This window comes from Myotis yumanensis, unplaced genomic scaffold (assembly GCF_028538775.1).
Source record: "Myotis yumanensis isolate MYYU_CA2020_CCGP unplaced genomic scaffold, mMyoYum1.0.hap1 SCAF_6, whole genome shotgun sequence".
Classification (NCBI taxonomy): domain Eukaryota; kingdom Metazoa; phylum Chordata; class Mammalia; order Chiroptera; family Vespertilionidae; genus Myotis; species Myotis yumanensis.
Window position 1 is genome coordinate 35,542,840 of NW_027223757.1, and position 17,192 is coordinate 35,560,031.

General features: G+C 40.4%; 1 protein-coding gene across 4 annotated transcripts in view; it reads left to right on the forward strand.

Moving 5' to 3' along the window:
• The window catches only part of FYN (FYN proto-oncogene, Src family tyrosine kinase), a 202,842-nt gene that overhangs the window by 26,111 nt on the left and 159,539 nt on the right, over positions 1 to 17,192 (forward strand). For all 4 annotated transcript variants that reach the window (XM_070417886.1, XM_070417883.1, XM_070417881.1 and 1 more), the window contains exon 2: positions 1,030 to 1,069. The gene's annotated coding sequence lies outside the window, so the exon portion shown is untranslated. The remainder of the gene's footprint in view (positions 1 to 1,029; positions 1,070 to 17,192) is intronic.

The following is a 17,192-nucleotide window of genomic DNA, read 5'->3' on the forward strand; positions in this document are numbered from 1 at the left end:
AAAAATTCTCTTTTGTATATGTGGGGGGATGCTTTTGATGGGGATAGTAATTTATGATGGGGGTGTTTGAAACCATGGACCAAGAAGAAAGAAGCTAAGAATCATATTTAGCAAAATTTGAGTCTACTAAGACAGGAAAAATTGCTTCTGTTTTTTCCTGTTTTTCAGATTCCTCAAACCTTTCACTTTCTGCCCTAAACATATTATTGTCAACACAATTCCATTCAACCATTTTTATTGTTCTCTTTAGACACCTTATTAATACTAACATTTTTGTTTAAACAGCTAAAATTGTAAAAATAAATGAGGTACTATACTATTGGCAGGTTGTAGACAGAGTGTATGAGTAAACTGGAAATCTGCCACCCCCCTGCTAGCACTTTAAAGATTAATGTGAAGTGGGCATGGGTGCCATCAGAATTAGCACATAGCTTGGGCCAGGGCCTTGGCATGAGGTTCTAAGGTAATCCTGGGGCTAGCATTCCATGGCAGGTTGGTACAGGCTGGTGAGTTGGCAAGCCTCCCAGAGAGGGGGAACCCCAGCTAATGAGGAATGGGGGTCATCTCAAGAAGGTTGTTTTGACAGTGAGGCCCACCCACAGTCAGGAAGTGAGACAGATATGTACTTGGGTTGGGGGAGATTTAAGCCAAGAGGTACTTTGAACAAGACCATAGAAAACTCAAAAACTCACTTTTAGTGTGTCCCAACTATGGATGACTTGTAGATACCCTGAAGAAAGTGTATTTGTATGTGTGTGTACTCATTTAAGACCTCCATTCTTATTTTTCCTGGCTTTTGAAAGTTAAAATCTAATGCTAGCTTCTTTTGGTGGTACAGGACCAGTTCTTTGCAGTTTCAGGCAGGTGTTTGTGGCAACTATGACTTTGCAACAATTGTGTGAACAAGAAAAAAATTGTGGGCAAAATGATTTTCTGTAGCAAATGGAAATTTTATGGTCGTGTTTTGTGGGTGGTTTAACAGGCAAAGTGCTCAGCTCTCTTTTGATGTCTCTTTTTTTTCTTCTACAGTTTTTTGAAGAAGCAGGATGCTGAACTAGACGTGGAAAAAGTAAGTTGACAAGTTTCACACTGAGAGTACATACCTTATAAATTAAAAAGGGTTTCCTATTGGAACTCAAGACTTGGTCCACTTTGAACTTGGGATTGTGACTCTGAGTCTATAGGTTTCTAAGAGAGAGGTAGAGTTGGAGATGGAGCTGGTATATGAAATAGCAAGTCTTAGCTCACTTAGGTGAACCTGCTCTTTTCCCCTTTCCCAAAGTTGAGTTGTAATACTCAATTTTGATAAGTATGAGAACATATGTTTTAGCTATAAGGTATGTCTCCTTATCCTAGTAATAGAATGGATCAGTTGTCCTATGCCTGATGAGCCTTCAGGCTTGGGGTGGGATGGGTAGCACTCTTCCTCAAACTGGTTAAGGGAAGTCCTCTTTAGTCTGTTCACTGTTGTTTTTCTCCAGCCTCAGATGGCTACTGCTTACCTCTGTCCCTACTTTCACCTTTGAATTAAAAGCACTCACCTGGAGGGGGTGGCTCAGTGGTTGAGCGTGAGCCAGGAGGTCACAGTTCGATTCCAGGTTGGGGCACATGCCCAGGTTGCAGGCTTGATCCCCAGGGTAGGGCGTGCAGGAGGCAGCCAATCAATGATTCTCTCTCATCATTGATGTTTCTATCTCTCCCTCCCTCTCCCTTCCTCTCTGAAATCAAGTAAAAATATATTTTAAAAATAAAAATAAAAGCACTGTGTAACAGGTCATCTTTTATTCACTTACCATTTTTTGGTGCTCACTCGTGCAGACACCATGCTGGACTCTATCAGACAGGGATGACTGTGACAGATGAATGCTCAGGTAATTATTATACAGTGTGCTAGAGCTGTACAGAAGGGGCTCTGGAAGCTCAGACTGAGGGCTGGGCTATCTAGAAAAGCTCTTTGGTGGAGAGAATGTGTGAAAGAACCATGTATGCATTCATTCTGTGAACGTTTGCCATCTCCTCTGCTTGTACGTCTCTCTCATCTTCCAGGTGCTTTGGGTTCCCATAAAAGGCAGGATTTAAGACTCACTAGCCACCTATAGGATCTTTTTCTGCCCCAAGCTCCACTGCCCAGTTCTGTTGCCTTGGGTGTAATTTATCAGCAGTTCTGAGTTGCATTCCTTGATTTCCTGGCCACTCAGGGGCTGCCCCTTCATCATCTGAGAATGACCTGGGGTTATTTCTCATTTTGAATTTGGGTGGAAGAGAGATTCTTCTCCCTGAACCAGCACTATTCCATATGCAGACATTCTGCCTTTAAGTTGAGGAAGTGTACTATTTGAAAACTCCTTCTAGAACAATTATGAGCATTCCTTGACCTTTGACCCATGCAACCCCCTAACTCCTGCAGAATGGTCTGTGATCTACTTCAGTCATGTAGCTCAGACAAACCAAGGGGACTCGGGAAAATAAAAAGGCTCTAGTCAAAGCTAGGTAAAGGGGAGCCTTTTTAGAATCCCTGTGCATTGAGGTTTTGGCTGTGGAAGCCCAGGTTGGTAAAGGCACTGCCTCTGGGAAAGGAGGTAAGCATTGTGTCCATCCTGGGCCAGGCCAGACTCACAGCAGGCTGGAGAGCCTTTGGGTGTCAGGAGCTACCTCAGGTTGGTGTAGCACAGAACAGCTGAAACCTCTGCCGGAGCAGTCCAGGAAATGCCTGATGCAGCTCCAGGCTGCAGGGTGTGTCATGCCTGGTGCAGCTCAGGCTGAGGTGAATCCTGTAACCATGAGCGGGGGAGGTCCAATTTATGCAGGAGGCGGGCCCATTACCTTGCATTCCCTGTACAGCCCAACGCCTGGCAGACAGGAACGCTCGGTAAATGGCATGGGAAGCCCTGAGTGGAATGAATTAAATTCTTGCTTCAGCTCTGCTGTTCACTTGCTCTGAGACCTTATGCAAATCTTTTCTCTTCTCTGGGCCTCATTTTTCTCATGAGTAAAGTGGTCTCTTTTCCAGGACCAAGTAAAGTTCTTCATTTTTTAACTTAAAAACACAAACCACACATATTTTTTGGTTTTTCTGATTTGGGCTTTGTGCCAAAAAGGATAAAAGACTGTTAGCCACCAGTCTGAAGAACGCTTAGTAAGGCCCACCACAGGTTGGCAGCTCCTTGAAGGCACAGGCTTGTGTTTTGTACCTGGAGGTACAGTGAGTGTCTAATGAGGGAATGTGCAGTGTGACCAGCTCTGTCATGTGGGTTGTGTGTTTGTAAGTATTGAGGGAATTCGGAATGAGAGAAGCTATAAATGGGGTGGGAAATGCTTCTTGGGCTGTGTGAATTTGAACTGCCCCTGAAGGGCTTTGCCTACACCCTCTCAGTAGAGTGGTTAACTGCCCTATGGGAGTTTGCTGTTTTAAAAGCTCTAATTCAAAAGCTCCAATTCCATTATCTTTTCTAATATTGGTAGTACTGTTGAGCAGAGATGTGTCAACTGTTCTTTTTTCTCTGTTTATATACCTGCCATTGTACAACAAAATGATGACAATTGGCCAATCCAAGTGAAAAAAGTCACAGAAGTCATAGTGTGTATTTTTAATGGAATTTTGAATTTTCTCTTTCAGTTGAATATTTTTGTAAAGACAGAACTGAATGGAAAGTTGGCTTTATTTTGACATGCCAAAGTCAAACATAAATCATAAATTGTGTAATTATTAATTATTGTCTATAGTTTATTGGACTCCCACTACATACTGAGGACTTTACATGTGTCACACTTGACTGTTGTAATAATCTTGTGAGGGAACCATGTCCCTTACCGTTAGTTGCTCAAGGCACCACAGTAACAGAAGTAACAGACTTCTCTTTCCCATACCCTATCTTACCTTGGAATTGCTATAATATTTGAGACAATATATTTGTATAATCTTTTAAAAAAAAGTTTTATGAATAAATAATTTAAAAAGCAATGCTACTTTCTAGAGAGGCCTTCCTTGACACTCCCCCTCCCAATCTGCATGGAGTTGCCCTACCACCTCCCACTTCTTCATATCTATCATTGTTGTATAGTTGTTTGTACAATAACTGTGAATTATCTGTGTTCTCTATTGAACTGTAAGCTTTGTCAGGACTAAATCCTTACATGTGCTAAGCATAGTGCCTGGCTCCTAGCCTGCCTTCTTTCTTAAAAGGTTGACTTCAGGCATGAATGAATGGCACCTGACCAAATTAAGGGGTAATAGGAGCCAATGAAAGCAAGTTTGGTAGGTGGCAAAGTAAAAAATATTGTTTTATATGCCAGATATCATGTTTCTCTTTTCCATCTATGGGTTTTATCTGTGGAAACTATGCTTGTTAATAGCATTTTATGATGATAAGACAATCATTCTTTGGCTTTCTCTCCAAAAATACAAAGTTTCAAGCAGACAAATGAATGGATCATTCTTTAAAATGAAGGAATCTGGGTAAGCAAAGAGAATCTGAAGATAAAAGAGGGAGGGCAGTAAGAGCACAAAGGAATATTAAAACTTTCTTTTTGCACAGAATCATCTAGAATTATTGAGGGATACACTTCTATGGTTTCCATAAATCAGATTTAAATATAGAAAGTGTATCGTCTAAAAGTGAAACTCATACTCAACTGAATTTTAAAGAATATGTAATCAGGTTATGTCAGAGGAACAAAAATGCATTTTTTAAAGTAAAACATTAAATTGAATCATCCTGTTTAGTAATTTAAATCATAATTTAAATGGATTTGATTAAAATAACATCTACTTTGGTCATAACTACTCTCAAAGAGCTGAGGAGAGAGGTTTGGTTTTCATGTATTATATATGGCCTTGGCCTAGTGTGATTAAAAGTATTTTGGACCAGCTGGCGTGCTCAGTGGTTGAGCATCGACCTATGAACCAGAAGGTCATGGTTCGATTCCCGATCAGGGCATATGCCTGGGTCATAAGCTCTATTCCCAGTGTGGGGCATGCAGGAGGCAGCAGATCAATGATTCTCTCTCATCATTGATGTTTCTATCTCTCTTTCCCTCTCCCTTCCTCTCTGAAATCAATAATATATATAAATTTTTTAAAGTATTTTGGCACCTGCCCTGAGAGAGGCCCCATCATTTCTGTAGTTTGAGTGAGACCAAGAATTCCTTTGTTGCTATTCCAACTGTTTGCAGGATTTAGATAGTTGCCTTTAGGCCACAACTATGGCCACAAATGCTACTGTCTATTTGATAGACATAGGCCTCCCCAAATAAAAGTTGTCATTCAAATAGAAAAGCAAATAGAAAAATCATCTCTAGCTTTATAGATGTTTCCTTTTTTTCTGTGAGTTCCTTGAAATGTGTTAGTCTGTAAATGTTGAATGTATGTAGAAGTTGCTCAGTTTACAATGTTTATTTTGTTTTAATAAAATCCCAAGAGAAATGATAAAAATATCTTTGATTCTTATTGTGGGACTAATAGTCTTATGAAGACAAAATCTAGTTTTAAACAGTTGAGGCTTCAATTTGAGACTGCACCTGGAATCAAGCTTTAAAGCTATGGGTACATGATTCCTACACAGCTGGTTTAGAGGTAGAAAAATTAATTCATACAAGATTTTTCCCAAGTTGGAAGGAATAGGATTTCCAGGAATCAGAAGGCCAGCAGTGCTTACCTGTGTCCAAAGGCTTGAGAATGCTGGTCACTTGGAAGACACAGGGCTGTGTCTAGGTGGGTATGTGACGGCAGCATCTCACTGTGTGTGTTAGTTGCTCTATGGAGTTAAGGGGGAGAGTAAGAGGAGTAAGGAAAGGCCCTGGCCAGTGTGCCTCAGTTGGTTGGGCATCTTGTGGTGCACCAAAAGGTTGCTGGTTTGATTCCCCATCAGGTCACATGCCTGAGTTGTGGGCTGTATCCATAGTAGGAGGCATGCCAGAGGCAGGCAATCTATGTTTCTCTCTCACATTAATGTTTTTGTCTCTCCCTCTCCTTCCTCTCTCTAAAATTCTATAAAAATATTTTTAAAAAAGAGGAGGAAGGAAAAAACAGCATAGGCCAAACTCCCTGCCATCTGTAGAAGCCATTGCTTCTTGAATGGAGGGGAAGGCTCACCAGTACTTGTGGGGACTGGAGAAGGCAACTCCTATGCACAGATGGGAGTTGAACTCTTTCTAGTGTTCGTGCATAGGCCTGCCAGCCCCAGTGCCTGTGTGATATTAAGGTTAGCCCCAGAGCCTATAGGATGACAAGTCAGCTTCCATTCTTCATGTCCACTGCCCCAACCTTACACACAGATTGGCTCATTCTACTGGTGATCAGGCATCAGGAAAGACCAGCCTCTGTCACTAGGTAATCAATGAGTGAAGGCCAGGCTTCACACAGCCTGCTTCCCTAGTGACTGGGGATCAGGGAAAGGGGATGGCTTTGGGTTAGGGGATAGTGTTTAGGAAGGAGGAACTTGCTTAGAATTCTGTTTTAAACTGAAGAGCAAACATTTTTAGTCCTGGACCCAAAATAGTTATTATGCATCATCCATAATAACTGACCAACTTTCTTTTACGTAGATCTCTAGATTGTAAAATTCAGTGCGGCTGTCCAAGAAGAAAAAACTTGCCTTCTGCCAATTCAGATTTCCAAGACAATTAAAGACATTTTTTTCCTAGACATTACAAACTCAGGGAGATATTTATGACCCTTGGAAGAGCTACAGATAGCAGTATTTACATTGTCATTCAAGTAAAGAATTGAAAAATTGGGATGACATATAGTCTGGGATGCAGAACAGTTAAATCATTCGTTTCTCAAACAATGAATACCTGTGGGCCAACTACTGTTCTAGTCCAGCGGTCGCCAACCTTTCGGACCTCACAGACCACTGGTTGCCGACCGCTGTTACTAGTCTACATGCTGTCTTATTCAGTTGCCCTATTTTATAAGTGAGGAAGTAAAGCCCAACAGAAGTTAAATGATTTGCCCAAAATCTTACATCTAGGAAGTGGCAAGTTCCAAAAGTAGGCCTGGGACCTGGCACTCCCTTCTCTTTCCACTCTAGGTGGATGTTCTCTTGTTCTGAAGCTCAGCAGAGCAAAAGACAATGACTCATCATCAGCTTCGTGTATTTAACTGTTAATTTTATACACATTTTTTCATGTTCTCTTCACTTAATTTAAAAAGACTTTCTTATTTGTGGTTTTAAGGATGTTTTTATTAAGAAGAAATTAGAAAATTTAAAAGAGGACCCATCTCTTTGAACCTGATCTGGTTCCACCAGGTGGTCCCTTAGGTAACAGCATTAGAATGAGTTCCAAGGATGGCATTCTGTGGCAGTGGGAGTCTGGAGAGGCCTGTGGGACACTCATTGTCTTTCCATGGCTGGTTTCTAGTCTTGGGGATCATTTCATTGTATTCCTCATCTCAGTAACATTCATCATTCTACAAGGTGAGAGCAGGATGTTGCCGGGAGAGCTTGGGGAGAAACACTGCCCACATTAAAATAGAGAATCAAGACGAGTTTCCACCACTCTGTAGGCTTTCTCCTGTAGCTGTGAGTTGCTGCATAATTTGTTCCTCTGCAGCCAGGCCTGCTGGGTAGAGATTGGGATCATTTGGTTGTCTGCTTTGCATAGACTTATTGTCTGCTGAAATCGCCTGTGAAGGAGAGATTATTGGTAAAATATGTATGAAGAATGGCTTGAAAGATGCTTTTGTCCCTGCCCCTAAACTCTTTTAAAAGCAGAGTTGCACTTGTTCTGAGACTGGTATGGAATAATCCATAAAAATACATTAATTCATGCTTTTCCCTTAAAAAAAGGTTAATACTACCCACTTTTTGCCCACAACAAAATTTTATTTAAGCAGAAAACTTTCTGGATTAACTTGTGGCTGCCATAACAAATGACCATAAACTTGGGGTTTAAAACAACAGAGATGTATTCTCTTATGGTTTTAGAGGCCAGAAGCTAACATCAAGATATCGGTAAGACTGAATTTCCTCCAGTGGCTTTTGGGGAAATCTGTTACATGCCTCTCCAGCTCCTGGTGGCTACAGGTGTTCCTTGACTTATGGCCACATCACTCCAGTCTCTGCCTTTGCCTCAGAATGTCTCTCACATCTCCTTCTGCATCCCTCTTATAAGGCTCCCTGTGATGGCTTCCAGAGCCCACCAGGCAATCCAGGATGAGCTGCTCTTCTCCAGACTCTTAACTTTATCATATCATATATCATATCATATCATATCATATCATATCATTATCATGCTATGCCATGCCATGCCATGCCATAGAAGGTGACAGGCACAGATTGCGGGGAATAGGAAGTGAATATCTGGTGAAGGAAGTGGACATTTTTATTCCTCCCACAACTTCTCCTAGGGAATTTCTGTATTTTTCATTTCCTGAAACAAAGCTTGTGACCACTTGTTTCACATACTACTTTAATGAGTTTTATTTTCCTGGAAGGAGCCATTTGGAAGACCTAAGACCTGACCTTGTCTCTTTGGCCTCAGAAAGGGAAGGCCATGCCTATCTTCTTTCTCAGATTGGGGTTATTGTAAGAATGAAGAATTCTGGGTTCTGAGAGTGGGAAGGGCCTTTGAAATCAGATCCTCTCAGTCTTGGGGGGAACTGAGGTTAGAGATGAAGGGTCACCTGAGTCAAGAGCAGAGATAGGACCAGCACTTACGGCTTAGCCCACCCCTTCCTCTCTGTTCCTGCAGACAGATCCCTAAGCTGTCTTTCAGAATGTAAGCCGCTGGGTCCTTCATATGAGAGCTCTTCAGCACCTGAAACCTTGCAAATCCCGCTTTCCTAGTGCAACAGCCCTGGTTTTTACAAATATTCTTACTTGTCAGGAATTCTGTCATTCTGATAACTTCCTCCTAGATGTGTTCCCTTTATGTCATTGCCTCTTTTAAAACGTGGCTCTCAAACATGAACAATTTTTCAGAGATGGCTTACCCAGGGTAGAGTAAGGACTCTATGTCTAGACTGTTAGGTCTTAGGAGATGCACATATTTTCCACATCATTATATACTTAACTAATGCAGACCAAGATTACATCTCTCATTTAAGCACTCTATTACACCTTCAGCTTGCATTGAGCTTGTGTTCAATAAAAACTCTTAAGACTTTAAAATAGAAATTGCTCTAAACCTTTCCCCTTTGCTCCTGCCATGTAGAAGAGCTGGGTTCCTGGCAGTAGAGGATCAGATCAGCTTGGGATCCAGAATATAGTCCAGACAGGAATCCAGAGAAGAGGTAGATCCATGGGCTGGGGCATGCTTGTGGGAACAGTACCAGCAGCAGGCAGTAAACAGGAGGCAACTAGGACAATTTGGTAAGGCATAGCACCAGGAGGTTCTCCCGCAGGCAGCAGTCTAGAGGGACAGATGTTTATCAGCAGCACTGTTTGGCTGAGCAAGTCAAGGGCCAGAGAGGAATCCTGGTGTGCAGGAACAAGACTAGCCAGAAAGCTGATGAAAAGAGTTGGGTCCAGAGCAAGTTACAACTGCTGAAATGGGAGTGGGGCTCAAGACAGGAGCTTTAGCCCAAAGGATAAAAGCCCTAGGTCTGAGCCAGGGTCATAACAATGATGTGAGTCTGAGTGTCCATGGCCTGGCACCTCAGCCACTCAGAGCCTGGGCCAGAGTCTGCAGAATTGTGAACAGCGTAAGTTGTCTCAGCTAAGATTGGACATATAGATATTGGATTTTTTTTTACAATTAAAAGCAGGATTTTATCTCTGTTAATTGGGGGGGGGGGGGTTCTTTTGTTGTTTTGGTCAGTTTTGGCAGTTATTCCAGTCTGTTGATATCTTTTACAATTTCTATTCTTTCTTCCAATTAATTAAATATCCCCTTTCGCCTATGAATTACTTGTGATCATAAGCACACCCTGATGAAAACATTAACCAAGAACGATACTCCTGCTGTGCAAGGGCCTCCTTCCAGGTGGATGTTGCTCCTCAGTGATGTTGGTGCTCAGTCAAATCTGAGTTCACCAAACTGAATTGTCACTTGGCCCGGGATTCCCTATCTTGATCAGCTGTGCTTTCAGTGGCTATCAGAGGCTTTGCTGACATGCAAGTGCTCTGTGACCACAGCCTATCACTCTGACAGTTCTGAGAAAATGTCCCGAGGTGGGGGCAGTGCTACAGGAAGGGGGACTTGGTGGAATGCTTACTTCTTCACTGCTCTGAGGGCAGAGCAGAGGTACCAGTTCTCATTGATGTCTGTGGGTTTCACTCTGGGCGTTAGCCTGTAGGTGATTTTTAAGGAGGGACAGAACCCCATATTCAGATCTGGAGTCGTAACCTCTGTTTTAAGGGTTCATCTCTGCTAAAGACTGATCCTCCTGTGTGGCTCATGTGTGGTCTGTGAAGAGCGCTCAAAAGACTACATACTGTATGATTCACACTGTTGGGTGAATACCACCACTTCTCAGAAAATGGAAGGATGTGTGTTAAGTTGTGAAATGTGTCACTACTGAATATAGTCAGAGGGTAAAGTGAGGGAAAGGAAGTGACAATGCTGTGTGGATCATTTATGTTAACAGAAGAAGGGATTACACAACAATTTATTCATTTGCATAGTCCTTCCGAACAAGACTACCAAGAGAAAGTGAGATGGTTTCAAGGTCGATCAGAAGGCATGTGATGCAGTAGACAGAGCATGTGGGCCTCAGGGGCTTGAGTAAGTCCTGACCGTGCCACTGAAGAGCTGTGTGATGTTGGCTGTGAGGGAAGCAGATAGTCATCAAGTGTAAACTTGCAACTGTGGGGAGTATCTGAAGGTGGGGTACAGGGTGCTGTGAAATACATACAAGAGAATCCCAAATAGGAGCTAGATGAAGACACAGATGAAGAAAGGACATAATTTACCAACTTCTATTTGTTGTTCCCCCTTTGGTCAGTATTGGCCAAGGATTGGATAACTTTCAGGTATGATATGGAGTAGATTCATTCTTAATGTAAAAGACTGGACCAGGGAAGAAGATTCCTTTCCATTCTTTTATTTTTAATAATTATTTTAAACAAACAAACAAACAAACACAATCTTTTTGTGTTTGGGGAAGATTTTGTCCTTCTTTAGAAGAATATTCTCAAAAATAGTCCTCTCATACTGGGGGTGGGGGAAACACTCATTTTTTTAAATCTTCACCTGAAGATATGTTTTAGAGATAGGAAGGGAGAGAGAGATGAGAGAGAGAGAGAGAGAGAGAGAGAGAGAGAGAGAGAGAGAGACAGAGAGAGAGAGAGACAGAGAGAGAGAGAGACAGAGAAACATTAATCAATTGCCTCATGTACATGCCCCGATTGGGAATCCGAACCCACAACCTTATGGTGTATGGGATGTTGCTCTGACCAACTGAGCCACACAGACCAGGGTTGAGGAAACAGTAATTTAAAAAACAAAGTAACTGCCACTTTGCCTATTATACTATTGTCAAATGAGGAGGGAAAGCTTGATTAATGTATTAAGGTGATGCTTATTGAAAAAAGAAAATGTGATAATGGGAAAAAGTTTGTACACCCTTTTGGTATTGAAAATAACCTATAAAACCATCCCTTTGGTATGGAATAACCTATAAAACCTATTTATGAAGTTTAGAAGTTGTCACAGTGAAGTTTCAGATGTGAGGGAGGCCTCATAAGCAAAATGTCAGTAGTGCTTTTTTCATTTGTAACCCACATACTGGTAGAACAAAAATCTTTGACAGTTACCGTAATATTTACTGTATTTTCTTGTGTTTGTGTTAATAAATATTGGCTACTAGCCAATCAAAAAACTTTTTTATTATTCAATTGTAACAACAGTGTCAGAGAGGAAAATATAATTAGGTTTTTGTGTTTTCTAGATAGTAAATGTAGCAACAGCAATAACAAGACATAATATAATGTATTTTGAATTTAAAAAAGATTCAGAAACAATCATTTCAGAACCAACAGAGCATGATTTGTCAGGGCAGAAAAAAGCACTTGTTTTTTTGTTGTTGTTAAGTCTTTTTTTTATAATAGACTTTAATTTTTAGAGCAGTTTTAAGTTCACGGCAAAATTGAGAAGGTACTAAGATTTCCATTATGTTCCCTACCCCCACACATGCGCAGCCGCCCCCCACTGTCAACCTTCAGCATCAGAGTGTTATATTTATTACAACTGATGAACCCACATTGACACATCATTATCACCGAAAGCCCATAGTTTACGTATGAGTTCACTCCTAATGTTGAGCACTCTATGGGTTTGAATAAATGTATAATGACATGTATATACCATTGCAGTATCATACAGAATATTTTCACTGCCCTAAAAATCCTCTGTGCTCCATCTGTTTATCCTTCTCTCACCCTAATCTCTGGCAACCAATGACTTTTTTTACTGTCTCTATAGTTTTGCCTTTTCTAAAATGTATTTGGAATCATACAGTATGTGGCCTTTTCAGATTGGCTTCTTTCACTTAGTTATATGCATTTAAGATTCCTCCATGTCTTTTTGTGGCTTGGTAGCCCATTTCTTTTTAGTAATGAATAATATTTCATTGTTTGGATGTCCCAGAATTTATTTATCCATTCACCTCTATTCAACAAAGCTTGGTTGCTTTCAAGTTTTGACAATTATGAATAAAGCTGCTATAAACACCCATGCACAAGTTTTTGTGTGACCCTAAGTTTTCATTTGTTTGAATAAATACCAAGGAGTATGGTTAAAGACCAAGGAGTGTTTTTTGTTGGAAAATTTGGAAATTGTTTTTTATTATTTTGTGGCGGCCTAGGCCTATTTATATGTACATTTTAGGAAGCCATCACTTCACCTGATGCTTTAACACAAGAAAGTCCATTGCTATATCTTCGTTTAAATTTGAGATGGTGAATGACAGATATTTGCATTTTCTCTTATATCACTATATCTCTTGATCCCATGACCATCAAGAGCTCTCTTCACCCAAATTAAAGGAACTTACCAACTTGCTTTTCTGCAAAGGCCGTCCTTTTTTCTCTTTCTCTTTTCCCACAGTCAGGTCTCTGAGTCAGATGCTTGTCACCTCTCACTTTGGAATCACCTTCGCTGGCCTGGTATTTCAGACTTGTCTTTCAGTCTCCTTGTTTATTGCTGAATATAGACTTCTTGATAGAAGTCATGCAGTTAGCCTGGCCCCCTAACTGTACCACAGCATCATGCTCCTCCGGGGCTGAGGGTGGAGTTGCTTCACAGTATCCTATCACCTCTTTACATAAGCTTTCCTTGTGATTTTTTAAAATACTCATTCTTTACTTTGGTATGTCTTCTGTGGTCAAATGAAAATAGGGCCATTAAAGTGAAAATGGAGATATGCTATTCTGTTTTCAGGTTATGGTACAGGTAGAATGAAACATTTTTTGAAGAAAAATCTAGTTACCTAGACTTGCATCTCCAGGACAGTATTATAATCTGTGTATTTTTTTCACAAGTAGTTATAATCTGTGTATTTTTTTTTCATAAGTAGTCTACTAAATGGGGGCGGGGGGGGGGGGAACTGATGTAAAAAAAACTTTGCCAAATTCATTTGCTTTTGAAATAATTGTTTTATCAGTTTTAATTTTTGAGTAAAAAAAATAGGAGAAGCTTTTAGAATAAGCATTCCTGAAATAGAATAAATCTAATAAGAACTCTTATTTTGTCTAAATTAAGGGTGTGGGACCAAGATCAGGGTCTCTTAGAAGAAGTCTATCTAAGGTTAGAGCAGAAAAGTAATTTCAGAGCTTACACTTTTTTAAAAAATTATTACAGATGCCCCCCTTTTTTCCCCATTGACACCCTCTACCCAGCCCCCACCCACCCTCAGGCCTTCACCTTACTATTGTCTATGTCCATGGGTTATACATATATGCATCAGAGCTTACTCTTAAAAAAAGGAAAAAAAGATGAAGAATTATGTCAAGATTGGAAGCTTGGGTGTCTGAGAGATGGGTGGACCTGAGATTATTTTATAGGAATGAGGAAGGGGTGGTTTGGGAAACTCAGGCTGGGTAGCAGTAATTTGATGGAGCATATGTGACAAGCTTCTTAGGACAGCAGGAGACCTTGCAGTTGGTTCAATGTGGGAGATCCAGGCCAGCATTGCTGCCTACAGCTCCATGGTGTAATTTAGCAAATAGCCATTGCACTCTGAGTGGCATTTCATATCCCCTTGCAACACAGTTGGCACCACCTTCTAAGCAAGATGTCATGTAGAGTTGGCCACTCTATCAGTGGTGGCCTGGATAGATGCTCCAGGTGAGTCCATGTAGATAACAAAGGACATCATGTTGGGTCTTCAGTGGTCATCATGTTTGATTGGATCAGAGTGGGCAAGCACTCAGTCTAAAACAAGGGGCCACGCTGAGGGCACTGCAGAGGTTCAGAGTGCTGGCAAAGAGGTGCTGAGGTGGGGCCAGGGCTCAGGGTAACATGAAAAGATGATGATGATGATGATGATGATGATGATGATGTATACAAAAGAATACATATGCATACAAAGGAGTGCATGCGTGTCAGAAACATGCACACACACACAGAGTAGGGAGAGAGAGAGAGACAGGAGTGGAGGGGGAGAGAGAAATACAACCCTTCCCCACACCTTTTTGCAGCTTAAGAGCTAGAATCTCACTAGTACCCTGGGAGCCCCTATGTATTTCTCCCCAGCCGGACCCCTATCCCTCAAAAGGAACCATTGTTCTGAATTTTGTGCTTGTCATTTCCTGGCTTTTCTGTGTAAGTATGTTTCCCTAAACAATCTATTATTAAGTTCTGTTTGCCTTGGGGCTACAAATAAATGGTAACTTTGTGTCGTTTGCTTTTTTCAATCAACATTTGTTTTATAAGAGTCATCCCCATTGATGCATGAAATGGCATGCATGAAATTCACTGATCTTCACCGCTATATGGTCTTGCATTGCATTAGTATACCACAATTTATGTATTCAGTCTCCTCTTGATGGACATTTGGGTCATTTCCAATTTTGTGCTATTTAAACAGTGCTGCTATGAACATTCTTACATCCTGCTGTCAACAGTTTCTCCAGGGTAGGTGCCTAAGAGAAGAACTTCTGAGTCTTAGAGTATCTGCATCTTCAAGTTTACTGGATAATACCAAATAGTTTTCCCAAGTCATTATATTTAGACATTCCATTTGACATTCGCATGAGTAACAGATTAACTTTTTTTCAGATTAAATTTTAAGAGACGGGAAAGATGAAATGCAGGATTAACTAAATATTGGAGAGGAAAAGATGTCCTCAGTGTCTTACAACTTCCAATCAGAGTGTGGTAGAAAGAACTAGGGATATGAAGAGAAAAGTGTAGGTTTTAAGGAACCACTGTGGGAAGGGAGAAAATCATCTTGCATGAACTGTAGTCACATTATCATTAGGGAGGAAATTTTATCTTAGTAGGAAAGAATACCCAGTTCTCTCCATTTTCACTCAGTTTTCTCTGATCAGCAATAATCTTTTGTTATTACTACTAATATATGTATTATTATAGTAATATGTATAGTAATAACTAAAGATTGTTATTTATCTGGGGAGCAGATAGATGCTGCCAGGCATGTAAGTGTGCTGTTTCCACATCAAACTGATGGTGGCATGGATTCTAATTAAGCTTCCAAAACAGATATCCACCCAGAGGCACACACATATTTCAGAGATTACTTTCCTCCAAACATGAGATTTTTCTGACAGCCATGCTTTGTGTTTTATAAATTCAGTAAACTTACACAGGGTTTGTCATTGTTTTCTCTTTTACTTCATAGGGTTTTTTGATGAGAACTTGAAGCTGCTCTGTAAATTGCTCATTCACTTGACCTGAGAAAAATGGCTCTAGGGTATTTAGAATAGCAAATTAACTATGAAATATGACCCAGTCCTAGGGGAGAATTTTGGCTTTGTTTGTGAGTTCTGCCCACTCTGACATGTAAAGCTGATAGGACTTGTTTTCTTTTCAATGAATTTTCATTCTTCCAAATCTAGATTTTAATGAGGATAATTTCTTTGGTTGGCATGCCTGTGAAAACGAAAGTAGAGCACTAAACCATTAAAAGCATGTGTGCTCTGGAGTCTCAGAAGTGCAGCTTTTTTTAACTTTTTATTTTTGGGTCACCCTTCATTAACATCATTCATCAGATTTATTTGATTCCAGGCCAGAGAGCTCAGCGGTGGGGGCATTTTCAAAATATTCCAATAATAGTTTTTCATCATCTGTTGATTGGTATTGTCTGTTTGAAACTTTTGGTGGTGACATTACATATTTGGGAAAGCAGCATGTATGCTGGAGGTAACACTTGTGATTTGCCAAAAATTTTTTTAAAAACTCAGTGTTCCAAGATTGAGATCTTATTATGTAAACTACGACATGTCTAATCAATGGAATATTATCTGTTAGCTAAAATAATGATTATAAAAATTGTTAAATAAGTTGGACAGATGTTTAAGTTGTGAAATAGAAAAAAGCAGGATACAAAAATGTCTGTGAAATATGATCCTAATTTTGAAAGCAAAATGCATGTATGGGAAAAGCCTACAAAAATTATGCCAAAATGCTAACAGTTGTATTTGAGATTATAGGATTTTCTTCTCAATTAATGTGGTCATATTACTTTTATAATAAAATTAATTAAAAGGATGAACTTAAGAGAGATCAATCTGGATTTAAATTGCTACTCTACCATTAACCAGCTGTTTGACCTTGGGCAATTTAATTAACTGTCTTCCTGGGGAACTAAAGATGTTATATCTACCCCCACAGGGTTGTTGCCAAGTCAAATAAGTTAATATCCCTCTGCCCATGCAAGTAGCTACTATAGTGGTTCCCACCCTTCCCAGTTTCCCCTACTCTGATGAAACGAGCCTCTCCCAGCACACACCCAGCAGCCATGAGTGATGCTCTTTTAATGTCTCGTTTCTATTTTGTCCAGTTGGGCCTCTCTCTGATCTCAGTAAACACTTTTGACCTCTTGGAACTTCTGTTTTAGTAGTGACAACTGACGGTTATTTTAGAGAAGGGATTGATGAGTAAAAATGCTTGCCCTTTATGTGGTAAGAAGGGAAGTTTGAAGAACTAGACTTCCTAAAAGGCCTATAATTTTCAGCTGTTCAAATATATGTATTTGATTGACAGAAATATGCTTGCTAATTTGAGAACACCCCTTGTTAACATCCCTCGGCTGGTGAGGAGAGAACATGTTATGTGCTTGCTAAACA